This window comes from Hylobates moloch, unplaced genomic scaffold (assembly GCF_009828535.3).
Source record: "Hylobates moloch isolate HMO894 unplaced genomic scaffold, HMol_V3 SCAFFOLD_17, whole genome shotgun sequence".
NCBI lineage: Eukaryota > Metazoa > Chordata > Mammalia > Primates > Hylobatidae > Hylobates > Hylobates moloch.
The window spans coordinates 18,997,962-19,014,672 of NW_026652292.1; the positions used below are offsets into that span (position 1 = coordinate 18,997,962).

The 16,711-nt window shown below is 34.8% G+C and overlaps 1 long non-coding RNA gene across 1 annotated transcript in view; it reads left to right on the plus strand.

Annotated features, from left to right (window-relative positions):
- Window positions 1-16,711, plus strand: part of LOC131381705 (uncharacterized) — a 275,443-nt gene that overhangs the window by 45,821 nt on the left and 212,911 nt on the right. The gene's annotated exons all lie outside the window — the stretch shown is intronic.

A 16,711-nucleotide genomic window follows, 5' to 3' on the forward strand; every position in this document is an offset into this window, starting at 1 on the left:
GTGGGGGCACGTATTACCATTTAATCATATTAGTGTGATTTCTTTTTCTTTTTCTTTTTTTTTTTTTTTTTGAGATGGAGTTTCACTTTTGTTGCCCAGGCTGGAGTGCAATGGTACGATCTCGGCTCACTGCAAACTCCGACTCCCATGTTCAAGCAATTCTCCTGTCTCAGCCTTCCGAGTAGCTGGGATCACAGGCACTTGCCACCACACCTGGCTATTTTTTCTATTTTTAGTAGAGATGGGGTTTCACCATCTTGGCCAGGCTGGTCTTGAACTCCTGACCTCAGGTGATCCACCAGCCTCAGCCTCCCAAAGCGTTGGTATTACAGGCGTGAGCCACGATGCCTGGCCATATTATTAATTTCTCATCATAGGCACCTCCAAAAGTAAACAGCATGACTCATTTAGAAATATTTATTTTGATTCCATGTCTTTATTATGAACTCCCATGACACAAGCTTATCTATGTAACAAACCTGCAGATGTACCTTTGAACTTAAAATAAAAATTTAAAAAAGAGTTAAAACACAACTATTTTGTACCAGTGTATAAGGAAGATACTTTTTATTACTGTTTCCTAAGTAAAAAAAAAAAAAAAAACCACTGAAAAATATCTTACATATATGATTAAGTTGATTATAGCCTGAGTCTAAAATGTTTATTTTTCAAAATCTTGAAATCATTGGCATAATCTTTATCCTATTATTTCAAGGGGAGTTAATTTTAGAATACTTTTTAGGAGAAGGTAGAAAACAGTATGATTCTGAAAAGTAGTAACTAGAAGTTTACATGATTTTCTTCCGAAGAACATATGGGCCATTTTTGTAGAATAAGAAATCTTTTGAACAGCTTGTTTTATTTCTTATTACAATTATATTAGTGTTGGAAAATAGAGTTAACAGTATAGGAAAACAATTGAATTAGCTGCATTATAATACCCTAAAGAAAGGGCCAGTTGTAGTTTGTGAAAAAACAAAATGTTTTTTCACATACTGTTTAATAAGCAGCCAGTATATACACTTAATAAAAATAGTGTTTCTGAGTGCTGAAGTCAAATATGTGTTAAAGGAATTTAAAATCTACTACCTTTTCTTTATCCATAATGAACGTAAGTAGAAAATGCATTCTATAATACTAAAATTGTCAGCGTATTTGTGCATTAATTCAGTATATCTAACGCTAAAAATTACTTTTATCTAAATGGTTCATGGACGCACACCAAAAGGCTCTTACCACCTGAAAGCAGTTCTGAATACAAATTACAAATCAACTTTGTCACTGCCATTCATAATCCAAATTACTTGTCCAAAGACACAAGGATAAATAACCACTCAGTTCCATTTATTCCCCTATCTCTTTAATTTCCAGCTTAGAACACAGATTTACTACAGAAAGGAATGGGCAACTTCAAAACTAGCTTAAGGTGAATCTTACAACCCTGGTAAAATAATAACCTCATTTTCACTATTTTCATTATTTTTTACTTTTAACTCCTGAATTAAACAAAAAGTTATTTAAGTTTATTTACTCAAACTTCAATTTAGTTATTTCAAACACTCAAGAATCCTACATTTCTGTTCACTTTCCTCTCCACCTCAACTCCTGTCATCACTTGGTGTGCAGAAATGTTCACACAGCAGGTGCTTTGGCAACAAATATTCTCACTCCCTGACCGTCTCATGAAGTGATCAAAGAAATCATTTGCTTTCAAGTAACCAAAACCTATTTGATGTAGTTTAAGAGAAAAATGAACTACAGAAATGACAAAAGTGATTTTCTTATGATGATCACTCATATCACCTTCACAATGTGATAGACATTAGGGTCTACTGAATAATTTAATTGAAAAATGTTTAGAAAAAGTTTTTGAGCAATTAAAGCATTAACCTTTTATTTATTTTTTTTCCATTCAATTTGTAATTTCCTTTTTTGGGAACTATTTTTCTTTGAACATGTGTGTTATTTGTTCTGACCTATTTATTAATCATCCCCTCTTAGAATGATGTGCGAGCATTGGAGGTTTTTATTATTTTTTTCCACTATTGTAGTTCAAATGGCCTTAGTTATAGCTTTTGGCATATGCTCCCTTTTCCCAGTGATTTTTAATTTGCTTCATGTTGGAATCAACTGGTAAGACGTTTCAAAATCTCAGTGTCTAGGCTCTACTGGATACCCTTAAACCAGAATCTCCATTGACTGGAATGGAGAGGTGAGGTCCAATAGAAATAAACATCATTTTGTTGTTGTTGTGATTGTATTTTTTGTTTGTTGGTTTTAAACTACCCTGAGTCCTCCACTATGCAGAAAAATTTTAAATTCCATTCTCTGTGTCATCACAGTCCTATAAGCAATTTAAGGCAAATAGTCTTTTCTGTCAAACAACAAGCACCATCAAGAAAGCAGGCTATCAGTGTTCCACTGGGCCTGGAGGAAACCTTTCTATTTCCCAGTCTTCAGAGCCCAGGAGGAATAAGAACACCCTTTCAGTGCTTCTGCTGTTGTTGGTTGTTTCGTTTTGGTATTTTTGAGATATAGGAGATTGGGCATCTTAATACAGGGCCAATATACTCATTCACTTAAGCACGCTGATCTCTTCTGGCCAGTATCTTACAAAATCATATTCATGTTGCCATTTTCCCAGAATCAATTTCTATTCTGATGTTTAATATCTGAAGTTAATTTTGAACATTTTAAAAACATGAAATAAAATATTTTCTTCAAAAGCATACTGCTCAAAAATTCATTGTAAAAATACAAATAATGTACTTGATAAAAATAGATGTTTTAAAGATAATTAAACTCAATTTGATAATCTCTAGGCCAATTATATTCTTTAGAGTGGAAGATTCCATGGCTTCCTATAGCATATAAAGTTTCTTCCAGAAAATGTTAATTCTTGGATCTGTGATGTTTTCTTATTAAGGTTTATGAAACTTAGTTTGTACAAGTAATGAATGTAAAATATCTTGGGTATTTTCTGGTTAACTGATAAAATAGTTTATTATTTTTTAATTTTTAAAACTTTAATTGACAAGTAATAATTGTATACATTTATGGAGTAAAAGGAGATGTTTTGATACAGATATGCATTGTGGAGTGAATAAATGAAGCTAACATATCTATCACTTCATATACTTATTTTTTTTTTTACGGTGATAACATTTAAATTTTTTTAAGCAAATTTGAAATATAAATTACATTATTATTAACCATAGTCTCTATGATATCAATAGATCTTCTAATTCCTCTTGTTTAATTTAAACTCTGTACCCTTTAACCAGTATCTCCTTTTCTCCTCATCCTCTCCCCCACAGTCTCTGGCAACCACTATTCTACTCTGTACTTCTATGAGTTTGAATTTTTTAGATTACACATATAAGTGAGATCATGAAGTATTTGTGCTTTAGATTACACATATAAGTGAGATCATGAAGTATTTGTGCTTCTTTGACTGGAATATTTTACTAAGGATAATGTTCCCCATGTTCATTCATGTTGTCATAAATTTCAGAATTTTCTTCTTTTTAAAGGCTGTATACCATTCTATTGTGTATATATACCACATTTTCTTTACGTTTTTATTTGTTGATGGACACCTAGGTTGATTCCACATGTTAGCTATTATGAATAATGCTGCAATGAACATTGAAATACACACATGTCTTTGACATAATGATTTCAAATCCTTTGGATAAATACACAGATGTGGGATTGCTGGAGCCTATGTTAATTCTATTTTTTAGCTTTTTATGGAACATGAATATTGTTTTCTAATTTGCATTTCCACCGACAAAGTACAAGAGTTTCTTTTTCTTGACATCCTCAAGAACACTCGTTATCTTTTGTCTTTTTTGTAATAGCCATCCTAACAGGCATGAGGTGATACCACATTGTAGTTTTAATTTGCATTTCTCTGATGATTTGTAAGTATACATGTTAATGATCACTTATGATTTTTATCTCAGTGGAAAATTCTGAAGTTCAAAAGCCTTTGTAAAGCATCAATATGTGCCTAATACATTAATACTATAATGGCTAAAAATAGCTAACTCAATGAAGCAAAAAAATGTAACTAGTTAAGCTTAATGTATAGGAAAAAAGAGGAGTACTTACCAGAGTGATTGAAAGGAAATGATCAGATTTGAACTTGTGTATAATTAGTGTTGGACAACTCTTAGTGATTACTGTTTAATAACTAGATATTAAACAGTAATGTGAGAACTAGAAAAAAATATTTTAGTTGATATAGTTTCTCCTTGAAATGTATAATTTTAATTACATTCTAAATAAATGGAATCCATTGTTAAAACTGAACTCTATAATATTGATTGGGTTGCAATTCCCAATGTTTGTTTCAAGACAAAATCTGTTGAATAAGCTTCTTTTCCCTTTGAAGCTATTTGAGTGGCTTATCAAAACTAATTGACAATAATTTAATTAGTAACTAGTGAATAAACTTTATATCTAATTTATTAAAATATTAAACCTAAAAATTAGGTAAACCCCTACTACTTTAGCTGATGGGATTTTCAAATCTTTGAGTTAAAGTAGAAATAGTTGAAAAACCTTGAATCTATAATTTTGGAACAGGACTCCTACTCTTATAATTGGTCAGTATATTACTTGGAAAAAAATATTGTTTCTATTGACTACTTTTCTTTAGATAATTTATGTATTTCAGAGCTAATTTGCAGTAGCGAATTGTTTGAACTTTAAGAGATCATTGATTTTTATTTTATGTTACTCATTAGACCTAATTGATAGAAGCAATGATATAGTTTCTGTTTGTAAATCAAAGAGATTATTTTCATAATTTTTATTCAAATCAGTATCATTTAGTTTTTATATCTAAATATATATTGTTTGTAGCAGCAGTCCCCAACCTTTTTGGTACCAGAGACCAGTTTCATGGAAGAAAATTTTTTCATGGACCAAGGGTGGGGGAATGGTTATGGGATGATTCAAGTACATTTATTGTGCACTTTATTTCTATTATTACATTGTAATACACAATGAAATGAATATACAACTCACCATAATGTAGAATCAGTAAGAGCTCTGAGATTGTTTTCCTGCAACTAGACGGTCCTATCTGGGGGTGATGGGAGACACTGACATGGCATGTCCAGTTCACAATAGGGTTCATGCTCCTATGAGAATCTAATGCTGCTGCTGATTTGACAGGAGATAGAGCTCAGGTGGTAATGCAAGTGATACGGATTGTCTGTAAACACAGATGAAGCTTTGTTGGCTTTACGGTCCATGGCCCAAGGGTTGGGGACCCCTGGTTTATGGAATAATGGACTATCTATACTGGTATTTCTTAGAAAATATAATAGTTTCATACCTTTGGTAAGCTATTAGCCAATAAATGCAGGAAACATACTAACAAAACAGCTTATATATTTTGGGATCAACATTACAGGTATATTACACATTATTTAAACTTTATATTTTTACCAAAGGATATTAGGTGACTATCATAATATACAAATTACTATTGTAGGTGATAGTGAAATTATTTTATTGAAGTTCAATATGTATGCCATGCAACTGGAAGACTAAAAATTTTCATTTTTATCTATTTGGCTGCTGAACATAGCTCAAGGACCAATAGATGCTAAATTGTAGCAGTTCTTATCTTCAATTTAGTAATATGTCAATATTTACATAAATACATGCAAAGGAAAATATGTAAATGCCAGAATATATACAGATGATAACTTAGGGCAATGTGCCATTTATAAAATAATTTCGTCTTTAGTGATTTTTGACATTCATATACTTTAAACAAAATAAAGTACATTTATATGATTGTTACACATGTGGGGAATTATCAGCAGAGAATATCAGTGTGATTAGATTTGCACCTTAGATGTATTATCTTGGTGGGAGTGTAAGAGAAGGCCTGGAGGCTTGGAAAACTGGAGAAAAGACCGTCTATTTAACGACTGTTCTATGTTTCTGGCAAGACAGTAGCAAGACACAATAAAATATGAACAATTGGCCTAGGAAGAAATAGAGAAATTTGTAATTATATTTATATGTTTCAACATATATTTGAGTCAACAATATTTGAGTTTTCAGGTAAAAGAGAGTAAATATAAATTGATTAAGTTATTCTGTTGACTGGGAGGGGATTCAGCATTGGATGTAATGAATTCATGGGTGTACCTACTAGATAAAGTATTAAAGTATTTACCATGATTTCCCAGCTGTTTCAATATTTTGATATTTGTATTCCAATAGAATAATTAAAAATATCTTATGTAATTTCTCTTGCTCAAGTGGAAGGGTCATTTTATTATACACAGATTAATGGTTGAATTCTGACGAAGGGCAAATGAAAGATAAAATCTGCATGTACAGTGAAATAATTACTTTAGCTGCCAAATTTTACGATCTTAAGTGGAAATATTTTTATAAAAATTCTCTTGAAGTTTTGCTAATAATTTTTTCATACTTTGCATCACGCCAAAGATCCTAGTTCAACAGGATATTTTCAACTTCCTCCTAAGCCTGGTTATTATCTGCTACTCTTTTCCTAAATCAGATATCTGAACCAATTCACTTGCTTGTCTCTTATCTTACTGTCTGAAAACCAGGTCACACAAATCATTACCTAATAAGCTCGAGAAAGGCCTCATTGTAAAACTTTCTCTTAGAGATTTACCTTATACAGTAGCATGTTAGAGAGATTGATGAGGGATTGTTTCAATTTTCATAAATTATAAAAGTCTTAAGGTGATACATTAATACATGTTTAAATGTGCATACCCTTCTGTAACTAATACTGAACAAAAATATAGAAATGTACTCAGCACTAGAAAGTTCCTTGTCCCTCCAGTTAGTATTACTGCTCCCTCTCTCAGCATAAGGTTAGCGACCATTCTAGCTTTTATAATCTTTGATTAATTTTACTTGTTTTGAAATCCATATAAATAAAATCATATGGTTTTCCTTCTTTTGTATCTGATTCTGTTGATTAATGTTAAGGAGATTCATCCACATTGTGGCAATGAATTTTCCCATTCTAATGTCTCTTATGGACATTTGATCTGGTTTAAACTTTGGCTATTAAGAAAAATATTTATATGAAAATTTATGCAATTTTGGTGGACATATGCACTAGTTTCTTTTGAGCATATGCTCAGGAGTGTGATTGATGGGTCACAAGCTATAGATTTGCCTCGATTTGGTGAGTTCTGCATTGGATCTATAGATTAATTTGGAAAGAATTAAAATTTTACCAGTGTTGAGATTTCCTACACATGTAAATGTATGTCACTCTGTTTAGGTCTTTTTTTCATTAAAATTTGCAATCTTCAATCGAGAGGTCCTACAAACTTTTGTTATATTTATTCTATGCATTTTACATTTTTATGCTATTGTATGCAACATTATTTTATAATTTGATTTTCAACTTGATCTTTCTCGTGTCTAGAAATACAATTGATATTTACATATTGGCCTATATTTTTGTGCCTTGATAAATTTACTTATGTGTGCAAAACAAGGCTAACAATTGATGTAGTGAACCACAGAATCAAGCCCAGATGTCTGACAAAACAAAACATGAAATTTGAAAAACCTGAACCACATTATGGAAAAAGTAATATCTATGGAAAACAAGTAAGACTAATCTGTGACTAGCGTACATTTCAGAATGCATTCCAGCAGGAGCTTAATAGAGAACAAAATGGAAGCCAAAATTAAAACAAAATATGTGAAAACTTGAAGAGAAACACTATCCTCAAATTAAATCCACCAAATGGGCTTAGTAGGAATGACAAAATATCTTTCAAAACGATTTCTACTGTTATTTTAGCGTTGAATTAAAATTCTGAAAACCTTTAAAAGAATTATAAAATTATACAGTATATACCATAATTAAATTTGCTTCACATTTTATGCAACACTCAATACTAAAATTAAATGAGAAATGTCTTCAAATCTCTAGGAGAAAATAGTATCATCTCAGCCTTCTATGAAATCAAGGCAATATGTGAGTATTATTTTAAAATATTTTTCTCAAAATACTATACAGAAAAATGCATACAAGAATGATGAACTCTTACTATTCTAAGCAATTATATGAAGTAGATTTGGGGAAGAGGGAAGAGAATGTCAAGACATAACTACTACCATAAAGAAAGAAATGGGATGACTAGAAGTACATAAGTGGCATTTAGCTACCTTCCATCCTAAGAGCCAAGGTGCTGAATAAAAATAGACTTACCATCAGGAGGCCATTAATAAGGATTCTTAATTACTAATACTCAGTTGATTGCAGTTGGATATCCAGTGACCAAGAGACCCTGCACAGCTAACCTCCCAGTCTCTGATCAATAAAATTCCGATAGAGGAATTGGAAGGAAAGCAGAGCAAGATGGCCATATAAAACTCTCCACAGATTATCCTTCCCATAAGGATAATACATTTAACAACTATCTATACAAAAAAGCACCTTCCTAATAACTAAATCTCAGGTGAGCTATCAGAGTGTGTGGTTTTAATATTATATCACAGAAAGAAGCAATGAGGAAGATAAAAAAAGACAGTCTTTACAAGCCAATGCCATTCCATCCCCATTCCCCAGCAGCCGTGTGGTACAAACAGAGAATCTGTGTGTTTCGTGGAGGGAGAGTGAAGTGATTTTGGGACTCTGTATTGGAACCCAGTGCTGCCCTGACCCCAGTGGAAAGCAACAGCAGGCAAAACTAAATTGATGCTCATGGAGGGAGCATATAGACCAGCCCCAGACAAGAGAATTGTCAATCCCAGTGGTCAGAATAAGAGTTTCAGCAAGGCTTGACACGATGGGCTAAAGTGCTCTGAAGTTCTGAACAAACTTGAAAGGCAGTCTAGGTCACAAGTCTCAGTGCTGTGATAGGCTTAGAGCCAGTAAACTTTGGGGGCTCACAACCTAAGGAAACACCAGCTATGCTATCCGTAGGGGTGCTTGTGCCACCTCTTCTTCAGCCCCAGGCTGTGCAGCATGCAGTACTGAAAAAGATTGCTTCATTTCACTTGAGAGGAGAGGGAAGAATAAGGATGACTTTGTCTTGCAACTTGGATACCAGCTGAACCACCATAGAATCGGGAATCAGGAAGTGTCCTTAGGCATCTGTTTCAGACACTAACTCCCAGATGACATTTCTAGAAGTGCCCTGGGCTAGAATGGAATCCACTACCTTGAAAGGAAGGGCCCAGTCCTGGCAGAATTTTTCAGCTTCTGACTAAAGAGCCCTTGGGCCCTGAATAATTAGCACCAGTGGCCAGATAGTACACACCATGGGCCTTGGGTGAGACTCTGAGATGTACTGGTTTCAGGTGTCATCCAGTACATTTGTAGCTGTATTGGATACGGGGAGTGATTCCTGTTTGTGAAAAGCAGAGGGAAGAGTAAAGTAGGCTTTATGTTGCAGCGTACATACTAGCTCAGCCGCAGAGGGGTAGAATACTAAGTGAGTTGTTGACATTCCCAATTCCAGGCACTGACACTTGGATAGCGTTTATGGTTCTGTCCTGGGCTAGAGGGGAGAACAATGCCCTGAAGGGTGAGTACCAGGACTGGAAGCATTTGTCACAAGCTGACTGAAGAACGCTTGGACCTTGAGTGAAAATCAGCAGTATCTGGCAAAACACTTAATGGGCCTGTGGCGGTGGCCATGGAGAAAAACTACTGTGCTTGTGTAAAGGGAAGAGAAGAGTTGGAAGGAATTTGGCTTGTGGCTAGGGTGCCTGTTCAGCTAAAGTAGAATAAAGTAATAGGTATATTTGTAAGGTTTTCAACTTTAGGCTCTGGCCCCAAGATGGTATCTCTGAACCTGCCCAGGGCCATGGTGAACTCTCCACCCAGAAGGGAGAGACACAAGTTTGGCTGACTTCACTAGCTGTTGATTGTAGGGCCCTAGACCCTCAAATGAGTATAGCCAGGTGATAGCAAGGTAGTAGTTACAGTGGGCCTTGTGTGAAACCCATTGCTATGCAGTCTTCTGGGCTCACCCAGTGCAGTCCCAGTGGTGGCAGCCACAGGGGTGCTTATGACACCTCACCCCCAGTTCCAGGCAGCTCAGCACAGAGAGATATACTCCATTTCTTTGAGAAAAAATAAGTGAAACAAATAAAATTAGTACATACCTTCTCCTGAAGCTAACCCACGTTGATTTAAGGCACTCTATCTATAATATTCTCCAAATACAAAGTAGAGCAAAATTTCCTTTGCTTTTACTTTTCCCCTCAAGAAAAGAAACAAGCAGATATATTTGTTTGTACTCCGACATCTGTGTATTCTCAACCACGCTGTTTCTACCCTGGTGAGTAGAAATGTTGGATCTTTGGGAAAGGCCCCTTGCCTTGTCCTTGCAGCTTTCTCTTCTCCACCAACTCCACCAAGGAAAGACATTCCATTTTTCCTTCTTTCCTGTTGGGAAAGAACTCTACATCATACCTTCATTTCCCCTAGTGATATCTGCCTTTTACTTACCTTGAGAAATAATGGCAAAATGGTTACAAGGACAGAAATTTTTGCAACAACAAATTCATTCAGATCATTTCAAAAATTAAATTACTATCATGCACAAAAGTAATAAATGCTTTTCAGAAGCTGATGGGTTTAAAATGATAAATAAGTAAAATGTCAAAAGGGCAATTGGAAGTAGTTTACACAGCTTTACAGGGTCACCCTATTTTCATTCTCTTTACACTTTTCTATTTTGATTTCTATTTTATAATGTTAACTTCTTGTTACTTCTGGATATCCTAGATTAATCATTGATGTTAAGACACTGAAGGCTACTGTAATAAAATATTGCAGGCCAAATAAAGGTACCATAGTGACACAGTAAAATATAATATAAAAGTGAGTTATATTCAAAATAATGAAATTGTTTCATGCATGTGATAAAATATATGATGATAAATCAAATGACATGAAGTATTTTTTTCCTAAAAGTGTTATTAAGACATTAGGTAATGGAGAAAGAAGCATTAAGATAATAATAGTATGACCTCAGTTAAAATATTTGTAGAAAAATCAGTTGAAATTCTCATACTTTATTCACTTTCCAAAATAAGTTTTTAAAATTAAATGATAATATAAATATTAAAGCAAATTCACACAATACTTATATACTGTCTGCATAGAAAGGGGTTTCTAAGCACAAGGTAATAAAGAAATTAAAAAAGGAAATAATGATTTGACAACTTACTATTGAAAATATATTTTGTATCAAAGGAATCATAACCAAAATCAAAGCAAAATTACAAGTTAAGAAAAATTTGTAGGCTACATTCACATCTATATATCTGAAAGTAAAACATTATATCTCCCAACAGAAAAATCAGCAAATTTTATGAACCCAGAGATCTAAAACAAATGCCGAATCAACATATTTAAAATGTAAAGCTTCAGCAGTAATTATAGACAGTATTATTGGAGAGATAGTAAAATAATACTGAAAATATGAGAAAAGAGATAGCTTTGAATATTAAACAAAAATATTAAAGATAATATTCCCAGGAGTTATATTGTAAAGAAACAGTTGAACCTCATCTGTATTGAAGGCATCTACATGCAAAAAGAGAAAAAGATGTTATATCAAAAAACTGGCTACATACCAATTAGAACAAAGACAGAAATTTATAAAGGCCAATTTTAGCAGTGTCAACACAACTTCTACCAAGAATAGAGTGATGCCCTCTATGCTTGATACGTTTATGTCTTTTGCTAAGCTGAAGTTAGAAAAATATCAGAAATATTGCCAATAAAAGAGGAATACGTTAAACCCTATTAACCTGAATCCCTACTTAATCTTCAATTTGCATCTGATTAGATGACCTGTGTAGTATATCTATGTAAAAAAATAATGCCTTGAGCTGGCACTACTCTACAGTATATTTTGGTTCTGGCAAGTGATTAAATTGGAGTTCTTGAGAGGAGTGTCCTTGTAAGATGTATTAGCATATTAGAATCCCATGTGTAAGAAAGTCTATGACTCTACCACGATTGATCTTCTGAGTGAGTAGCTGAGGGTTTAACATAGTTTAAGATTGATTTACCAAGACAAATATACTCTCAGAAGAACTGGTTAGTATGCTCACCCAATCACCTCTCCTTCCTTTGGATACTTTTCTTAAAGTATCCATGGCTGGGTGCCATGCTCCTCAAGAAACTACATAATAAGGGAATAATTTTAAAAAAAACTATTTGCTCAATATATGTATATATACTTTCAACTATATTCATAACAAAATAAGAAGAAAATATTCATGGTAATTACAATCCCCAAGGGTCACGAGGTCATAGATGATATTTATAGCTAACTTATTCTACTACCTATTCTGTATTCCCTTTGCCTTCATCAAGAACTTCAGCTGTTTATTGTTCTTTACCTGGTGGAGTGACCCAAATTTTAATCCTGAAGGATCTATGCCATAAGTAGTCCTCCCCAGATTGAGTTGTAATTTTCTATTGATTTCAATCACAGAATATAATAAAACTAAGAGATACTCTAAGAGATCACTCATATTCTAGACCTACTTTTCCTTACCTCCCTGATGGAATAGCGCACGTTCCCCTTGGTACCCTCATCAATCACCCCAGCCAACCCCATAACTCCTTTCTTCGCCTGTTGATTCAGAATTAGTAGCCCAAAGTGGCCAGGTTGACAGGCTTAACTTTCAGTTCAATGGAATTATTGCTGTGTCTCCTGGTACAAGCATTCATCTCTATGAAACTGATACCTCTATGCCAGCAGAGCATAAAGTTACAAAACAGGAAGCAACAATTTTGCTAGTGAGTCACTATGGGAATACCAAGTGGTATCACTCTTATTTCCACCCCATGATTCCTGAACGCATAAATCCTGAGTATCAGATAAACAGTACTATATATTGGATATGATTGAAAGCATATACAACTTTCTGGAGAAGCTAGCCCTGGCCCTGCAAGGCACTGTCACCTAGCTGGTGCTGTAACTGGGTCCAAAAACATCTTAGCCAGGCGTGGTGGCTCGCACCTGTAATCCCAGCACTTTGGGAGGCCGAAGCAGCAGCTAACTTGAGCTCACAAGTTTGAGACCAGCCTGGGCAATGTGGCGAAATTCTGTCTCTACAAAAAATACAAAAAAGTAGCCAGGTGTGGTGGCACGCACATGTAGTCCCAGGTACTTGGGAAGCTGAGGTAGTAAGATGGCTTGAGCTCAGGAGGCAGAGGTTTCAGTGAGCGGAGATGGCGCCACTGCACTCCAGCCTGGGCAATAGAGCCAGATCTTGTCTCAAAACAAAACAAACAAAAACAAAACAAACAAAATAGACATCTAACTGTTCTATCAAGCTAATTGCTTAAGGATAATGGGGAATGTGATAAGACCAGTGAATTTCACAAGCATAGGCCCATTGCCATAATTCTCTGGCTATTAAATGAGTTTTTTGGTCAGAATGCTACATGTAATACCACAGGAGTAGAGCAGGCATTCTGTTCATAAGTCCACAGATGATAGTTTTGGCAGAACCATAGCATGCATGGAAGATAAATCGAACCAGAGTAAGTGTCAATTCCATTATGGACAAAACACTGTCCCTTACATGATGGAAGCATTCCAATGTAATCAATCTGCCGCCAGGTAGATGGCTGATCACCCCCAAGGAATAGTGATATATTGAGCATTTAGTGTTGGACTCTGCTACAGACTGGGCACTCAGCAGTGGCCATAGCCAGGTCAGTCTTGGTGAGTGGAAGTCCATGTTGCTGAGCCGTAACCTTTATCCCTGACACCATGGCTACTTTGTTCATGAGCCCATTGGGGAATGATAGGGTTGAGTATGGAAAAAAGCAGAATGGAATCCCCCAAAGGGTCATGCTATTCACTTGATTATTAAAATCCTCCTTTTCTGAGATCAGTCTTTGGTGAGCATTTACATGAAACACAAATATCTTTATATATATTTGGCCATTTAGAGAGGTCAATCCTCATACCTATTCCACTATTTTTTTTTTGTTATTAATTTTTCACTCATGGTTGTTCTAAGTCTTTCACCATCTGGCCAAACCATTAGCTACAGTCCATGAATCAGTACCATCATCTCTTGATAACTGGAGGATTGGTTCCAGGACCTCCTGCAGATAACCTAGTTCCAGATATAACCTAATCCATGGATAACCTAGTTCCAGATATAAAATAATGTAGTATTGGCATATAACCTGTGCACATTGTCCCGTATACTTAAGTCATCTCTGGATTACTTATAATACTTAATGCAATGTAAATACTATGTAAATAGTTGTTGTACTGTATTGTTTAAAACAGATAAAAAATCTGTACACATTCATTACAGGTGAAATCCATTTTTTTAAAATAATTTTGATCTAAGGCTGGTTGAATCCACAGATGTGGGGAAGGTAGTGTAGCAGGTGTGAACACCACAGGCATTTGGGCCAATTCTTCTTGTAACTTACTTGGGCATTCAAGGCCTGCTTGAGCCTGATCCTATTTATATACCACTTCCATTTCAGAATAGACTGTTGCAGTGCATGTCCAACTTATCTATTGAGTGGGTCAGATAACACCTACTTTATAATGAGCAGCTAAAGTGTCATGATAATTTGGGGGGCCATGGTCTAGTGCACAGTTTCTATTAAGGCCCACTAGCAGGCCAAGTTCTGTCTCTCACAAGGTGAGTAGTTATCTGCAAAAGATAGCATACTGTTGATAAAAATCCTAAAGAACTGTGTTATGATTCACCTGTGGGCACTTGTCACAGGATAAAAACAGTATTCTTATCTACAACTGACGCTTCAGGCTCCATTGGAACTAATGGATCATATGGTCCAAGTGGCAGAGCAGCTTGCTCAGCAGCCTGGATCAGTTTTTACAAGTGTTACAGCAGAACTGATTGTACTGATCATAATAAAGGATGGGAAAGAGAGTGTTAAAATTCTTGCACAAAACCAACACCATTGCTGGGAGGAGGAATATTCTGTGTGCAAACCAATTCTAGTTTTCTTCTCCTGCTAGGGTAAAGCCAAAAAGACCTCAACTGCTGAAACCAGGAGCACATTTCAAAGCTATATTGTCCATAAAGGGTGAAATAAAGATGTGTAGCACACTTAATTATTAAACAACACGTGCTTCATACTTTTTATTCAGTTATCATAGTGAAGAAGAATGTTAAAATACATAAATTGCATATTTTTTAATCATAAAGAGAATTATAAGCAAAAATGAATATTTTAACAAAGTCATAATTTTTTAAAGACCCATTTTATTTTTTATTAAAAATATTTATTTCATTAATCTAAAATAATTTTTTTGCTCATTTTCATGTCCAGAGGAATATTCTAGTTTGAGCTGCTTATATTTTTTTCAAAATGTAAAAGGAAATCCTCTCTGAGACCATGTCTCTTTCACACTAAAATTCAAATATAAAATTGCTAATAACTTTAATTTGTTAAAGATCTTAATTTCTGAATTTAAGAACCATCTATCATTTATAACAGGAAATAAAATAAAATTGACTTTAATAACATGACTCATAATTTTAGCCATATTCTCCATCAGCAATAACTGTAACCTAATCAATTGACAGTGAATATTTCCTCCTTGAACACAATTAGTAATGACCCTTTTCTTTTATTATGATGCCCAATTGTCCTCAAATAGACTGTGAGATTAACTACTGTGGCAAGCCTGCTGAGATTATACAAGTGTGTAGCCTGCTGTTTCAGTTAGCAATGACTTGAGAAAAAAACAATAATTATGTATGTATATATGTATACATATAAATATATAATTTGTGCTGGATATATATAGACATACACACACATACATATGTATAACCATAGGTTCCTGTGGTTGACTCCTTACACATTTCACTTCAGTTTCAATTTCATGTAGATCTGTATGAGTTTCAAACCAGGTGAAAAATCATATCATTATGGCCCAGCAGGGACATAAAATAATTTCACTGAAGCCCAGCTGGTTTGAAATGCAATGACTGAAAATCAGGTAAGATTTACATATTGGCAGCTTTGGAAATCAAAGCTTTACACACCTCTGATTACATTTAAATTAGAATTCACAGTAAAGGTCACAAGTTGTACCCAATTGTAATGATCTGACTATAACCCTGGAACTATCTCAAACTTATCGCTGTAGGGCTGGCTTGCCAGTGTCAGGTGCCATCAATCTCACCAGGCAGAGATGAGGGCACAGGGTGGAACTCTGCACACCTCATGCCTAAGTCATGACCACACAACTCTAAGAGTATAACACATTATCCATCACGTCTCCTAAAAAATTCACCCTCAGTATTCTGTAGGATCCTTTTATCAATGGGTTTCACTTTGCACAATTTCAGTTACTCAGAAGTCAATTGCCTTCTGAAAATACTACATGAACAATTCCAGAAATTAGCAATTCATGTTTTAAATTGTGAGTTGTTCTGAGTTGGGTGATGAAATCTTGCACCACCCTACTTCATCTTGTCTGAGATGTGGCTCATCTCTTTGTCCAGTGTATCCAGGCTGTACACACTCATACCACCTCTTTGTGAGTCACTTAGTAGCAGACTTGGTTATCAAAATAGCATAGTATGGTGTGTATAGGGTTTGGTACTATTCACAGTTTCAGGCATCCACTGGGGTTCTAGAAGGGTAAGCCCTGTGGATAAGTGGGGGATGTAATTTATGTCAAAGCATTTGATG